Below are 6,018 nucleotides of genomic sequence, written 5' to 3' on the forward strand. Positions count from 1 at the left end.
CTTCCCTTTTGCTTCAAACAATCCCAAACTATTGGACTCAACAAAGAACCAATACTGGAGTCGATTTTGGACAAGTGTAAAGGTCTGTGAAATAGGAAAGGTCAGATGAGGTAATGCATTATTCAGTATAGATTTACACTCTGACTGTATGAATCTGACACTTTTAGATCTAAAGCATTTACCAGCACTTTTGGGTGCATTCTTCCACTCAGATTTATAAAGACTGAATAAGCACACAGCAATGCTTCAAGAAACATAAAAAGGTCAACATTTAAAAATCGTCCCATCGACTGGGACTTTCCTGCACTTATGACTGATCCAGAAAGTCACATGAAATTTGTTATGAGTACCCCTTTGTGAGATTTTGCTTCAAAAAATTCAGATAACGCTAAACAATGGTTACTTTGGGCTGTCTTTTGGCAACATACATGAGATACCAGCACTTAATCAATTTTAACAATTGTCATTAACATAAAAATCAGACTGGCAGTATATTGGATAAGTGATTTACTTGTAAGTGTTGTAGAATGATTTCTGGTTTTTTCAATGACTGTTACAGATTTGCCAGGAATCAAAACTGATCACAAGTTTTTAAGGAGTACAGTTCTACATTTCAGTAGTAGTAAATCCAGTTAAAGAGCTCCCCACTATTCTCCTCCTGTTTCCAACTCCCTGCTACTACTCACAGCCTATGTGAGTCGATACAACCGTGTGGTGTGCTGTGTAAGTGACAAATGAAATAATCTAGAGTTAAATAGAAAAAAATAAAAAAGGTGGAGGAACATAGAACATAGACTAGATAGATATTTCCACATAGGCACAAAAACAGCAATAAGTGTCTCATGCTGTATAAATGAGGCGCTCAATGATTGATTTAGTTTATAAATTAAGTTAAACAGGAAAGAAAAATTTTGGGACACGACTACAACCTTGAATTATAGATTCTTCCAGGCATCTATCTTGACTGTAGTAAAGTTAACATGGTACATGGAATATAAATTGTAAAGCGAGAACCATGACAGTGTGATGCAACAAAGGGACTTTGTCTCTTTTTTGGAGAAATTTAAGAGAACTGTCTAAAAGATAACAAAAAAAAAAAAAAAAAAAAAAAAAAAAAAAAAAAAAGATGTTACAATATGTATGTAGGAGGAGATCATGGCTGATGGTGAGCTACTGGTGAGCTAGGCTGAGTAAACTTCTAAACCTCTTTGGCCAAGGAGAGAAGTGTCACAGGGGGTCACCAGATAACCTGACCCTTACTTCTACACAGTTATGTCTGACTTTTTAATCACTGTCGTTTGTGCCTGGGTGATGCTTGCAAATAACAGCCATCTTTCCTAACCACCACCTTTTATTTTACAAATATACAGGAGTGAGTAAGAGACCTCCATATTTCCATTTAATTTTATTATCAAAGAGAGACATCCAATTGTTTTAATTGTATTTTTTGTGTGTGCTTTCATTCTTGAAGATGCAATAGTAGTCCAGTGAGAATATTTTCTTTGTCTACTCAGCTTCCAAGTCACAACATTAAAATGCTATGAATAGAAATATTTCTAAGAGAATATATTAAGACAACAGCTTCACCTTCCTGATTATTTCTGTGCTATCTGTTCTCTTCTTTCTAAAATAGCTATCACTTTTTCAGGAAGCACTTTCTTGAATCAATGATCCAGGCCTATCCGTCTAATTTCAGCAGAAAAGGTTGAAATAAATACCTTTCACACTATATTACAAAATTACATAGACTGTAATTTAGCAGATAACCCTGAATTTATACAAAATATCTATACCAAAAAGTCACTTTATTAGACAATTTTCTGGCTCAGTAAACTATCTTCAAGAATCTCCAAACCTGTACTAAATAACCAATTGTTGCTCTGTCACTGACTCATGACAGATAACTTTTACTGCATTAATATTCTAAAGGTTCTTCCATTATTTCAATTTTACAAAGCCCATTCATCAGTATCACTTACAGCAATACTGAGATGCTATCCTAGCAATCAGCTACAATTTCCAGAGATACTAAATAGCTTTCCTTTCATTAATAATTCATTGAAGAAGCTGAAGATGCCAGACCATATCAGTCGTGTTGTTCACAACCATTGAGACCAAGGCCTTTTTGGGAGAAAAAACCAGATTTACAGCTACCTTGTGGAAGCAGAAACCAATATAAATGGTCAGTTTTCCAGCTAAATTTTTATCTGTGCTGTCACACCAGGGTGGAGCAGCTGTGTCAAACCTGTCACTCCTGGAGAATGGAAGACATTCTCAGGATCACTGCTGTTAACAACTACACATCTCATGGAGGGGACTCAAACTGGATGAGGAGGAGTGCCCAGCTGGTGCTGATTACTTCATCCCTCTCTGCCATTGGCCAGTTGTAGAAAATTTCATTCTATTTTTACTATCCTGGGCCTACACCAAGCATAAATTCAAAGACTGTATTAAATGTAGTCAATAACAAGAAGGAGAACAGGCAATTCAAAGCCTTAAAAGAAATGATCCCGTGTGTTATGTTTGTGAGTTTAGTATGCAGCTTCTGTAAAGGTCTACATTTAAATGCAATAATACAATGATGGGACTTATTTTTCTGTTTAAGAGCTGGTTCTCTATTTTGTATACTTTAAAGTATCTGAATGCTTATAAAATATCTTTGGGAAAGAAAATTCCCACTAGAATTTGCATAATAAGCTAAGCTTTTCTACTGAGAATATCATTAAATCCCACTAAATCCTATTTCCATTCAGTCATCAGCAGCTCTGTGCATAAATACATAGAAAGAATGCTATAAGGGATTATGTTTGTGAAAGAATATCAGCCAGCATTCTTGGCCTGTTCCTTAGCAACAAAATAATGATGATCCCTAAAAAAAAAATAGTTTTACTTTCCCTAAATCAAGAAGTTACTGATAATACCATTCTAAATCACTTGAGTACCTTTAAGAGCTTTAGAAAGACCAAACCATGAGAGCAATTCCTAGAGATGAGCACTTTTCTTGCTGTAACTTGTATAATGGCCAGGAATACAGAATAAGGGATTATACCAGATATGTCCCCAAATACTCCAAACACTGAAAATTAAAGATACTGTTAAACGTATAGAATCATATATGAAAAAAACTTTTATATTTGTTTAATACAGTGTAAACTTATCCAACAGGGAGAGAAATTTCTTCTGAAACACTTTTGACAGGTAGAGAAAGAATAAAATATTCCAATAACTTGTTCTAGAAAGAAAATATTTGGTTTAGTGCTATTCTGTCTTTTCTCTAAGGATACTTCAGTGTCCTTAGAAGGTGTTCAATTCAGTACCAACACTGAAACAGCATTTTCTTTTGAATAATGCCCTGGTGGTGTATGCATAAGTAGCCTACCTTTGCTGCATGAGTAAAGACACAGAGACAAATGTAATTCTTGTTTCCAGAGTCAGCAGGTTAAGAAAAACTCCGTGGATGCACATTTAATCAGTCTAGTGTAAGTCTTCAGCTTTCTGAGGAATTTTGCTATGGTGTTATCTGTGCTGATTTTCCCATTATTAAGTTTAATATTTTATATTTTTAATGTACCTTTGGAGCACCATTTTGATAGCTGATATTAACAGCTTTTTTTCCTACATTCTATAGCAATTCCGAATTTTCTTTGTGTATGGCCATATTTAGATTCAAACAAACTGTCCCAATTTCTTCACACTGGCTAGCAGCAAGTATTTCAATTAATGTTTGGGGGATCTTTAGGGGGCTTTATGGCTGTATTGATAAGACAGAAATGGTGGATTTTTGTGATTTGTGGAATTCAGTGACACATGACTGAAAACAACACAAGAGAGTACATCATACCACACTGGAACTCTATGTAAAATAAGAAGTCAGATCATTTAACAGCACAAAAGCATCAAAACTGAATTGAAGCCAATGTTATTTATTTAGCTGATAACAATTCATTGTGTGTCATTGAAGCTAAAACTCTGAAGTAAAGAGAGGTTTTGGCTCTAAAACACTAAATGAGAAATGAAAGACGTGTGTGTGTGTGTGTTTGTGACTTCAAGAGCAGCCCTCATCATCTTATGTTTGTCTTATAATGTTCTAGAGGCACCTGGAATTAAGACCATTTCCTTCAGCATTTTCCAAACTCATACTACTAAAAACCAAAAGTGCAGCAGCTGACAAGGCAACTGAATGACGAGATACAGTAAACTGTGCAGTCTACAGCCTATTTCACGGCTCCATACCTTGGCCATCACTGATCATGAGGATAAATAAGATAAATAGATTAAATGTGCACTCTAATATCAATTATAGCTGTAAAATGAAAAGTGCAGCGAAGGTTAACTAACACTGAAGTTCATTCATTCACTTCAGTGCATTGCAAAACCATCAGTTGTGATTACTTTAATAAAGCTCATTTACTGTACAAGGTGTCTGGTTTAATGAAATAACTTTATCGAAATATATCATTGAACTTTAGTTGACTGAATCTAGGTTTTCTTTTCCAGTGCTTTAGCTCAGACAAATGTTTTTAATCCTTCCCTCCCAAAGCTGTGGCATTTTTCTATTCTGACCTTTATCCAGCATGTATGATGGATAGACACTGTATTGGCAGTACAACCATACATAAATTTAAACTGCCACAGCTGGAAGAAAAAACAATGTGTTAAGAGCAGTCAGAAAAAACTGCCAAGTACTGTATCTATTCTTTTCCCTTGTTTGAACTAGAAGAAAGAGGCTGTATCTGAATGCACTTAAAATACCTGTCTTTCTTTAAAAGATGACATGGAAAATACTTTGAAAATCAAAGAGTGACAATTTTTTTTTTGTCTCTGGAAAAACAAAAGGGAAATCTACAGTACCTAAATGAGTAGATAGAGATACAAGCTGTATTCTCTATTTTTTTTTCCTCCAAGAAATACTAAATATGATCAAGAAATAAGTGTTATTTTGCTACATAATATCTGGCAATAGACAGCATCTATTGGTCAAATTGCAAGGAGAAATATTTAGCAGAATTTACTTTAATTTCTTTTTATTTATCCAGTAGTTAGTATTGTATGTCAAACAAAAGAAGCAAAAAAAACCTCAATAGAATAAATCCAGAATCAATGTTTTCTGTAGCAAATCCATTTCTAATTAATGAGACTTTCCTACACTCCAGACTGCCAGAACTAATTTGGCTTTTTGCACCTGCATGGTGTCTTTCCTGCATTTCTGTGCTTTGATACAGAGTGGTAACAGAGTCTCAGGCATTTTAAAATTCACTTCTGGAATAAAGCAAAGAGAAGAATGAGTATCTGCTTTAGCTGTGGAACAAGGGGTGCTTTGAAATCTTGTCCTCATACAGCAAAGGACATTGGTGACACAAGTTACCCTGTGTCCTTTCTTCCCTCATGACCCCCAGGCCAGTCCAAGTGCTGCTGTTTTTCCCAAAGCCAGGTTATCCTCTCCAGGACAGGATTCCTTACACACACTGAGCAGCAGAGTATGTGTGGTGAGCATCACTCCCTGGAATTCCCATGCCATTGCAGAGAAAAAAGGGATAAGAGGACGAAAAAAGAGAAAATAAATGCTGCCTTCAATTCCCATTTATACACAGAAGCTGAGGAGTACAAAAGGCAAACCAGATCAGCTAAACGAGAGAAAAGCAAACAGCACATGCATGTGCCACACCATCCCTCCCCAGTGACACTGCCTCTCACTCCTCCAGTCCTGTGAACACTGCGTGCCATACTCAGCTTTGTCTCCCCACATATTTCAGGAGATTAATAAAGCCACCAAAAGACCCTTTGTTCCCTACTTCCCTGCAGCTAAACATTGGTTTGCAGCCACTAGAGAAGTTGTGTCAGTCTCTGTGCGTGTTCCTGATTCTATACGATAAAAGCACTTTTTATGGAAGGTGAAAGATTTAGTTATGCCTCATCAAACACTGTGGAGATGTTGGTAGTCTCTGTGAAATACAGTACTTTGTTAAGTGTAGATTAAAAATAAACAAGTGGCAAAATTGAAAAATGCCTACTTGTTTT

Source organism: Oenanthe melanoleuca, chromosome 8 (genome assembly GCF_029582105.1).
Source record: "Oenanthe melanoleuca isolate GR-GAL-2019-014 chromosome 8, OMel1.0, whole genome shotgun sequence".
Lineage (NCBI taxonomy): Eukaryota > Metazoa > Chordata > Aves > Passeriformes > Muscicapidae > Oenanthe > Oenanthe melanoleuca.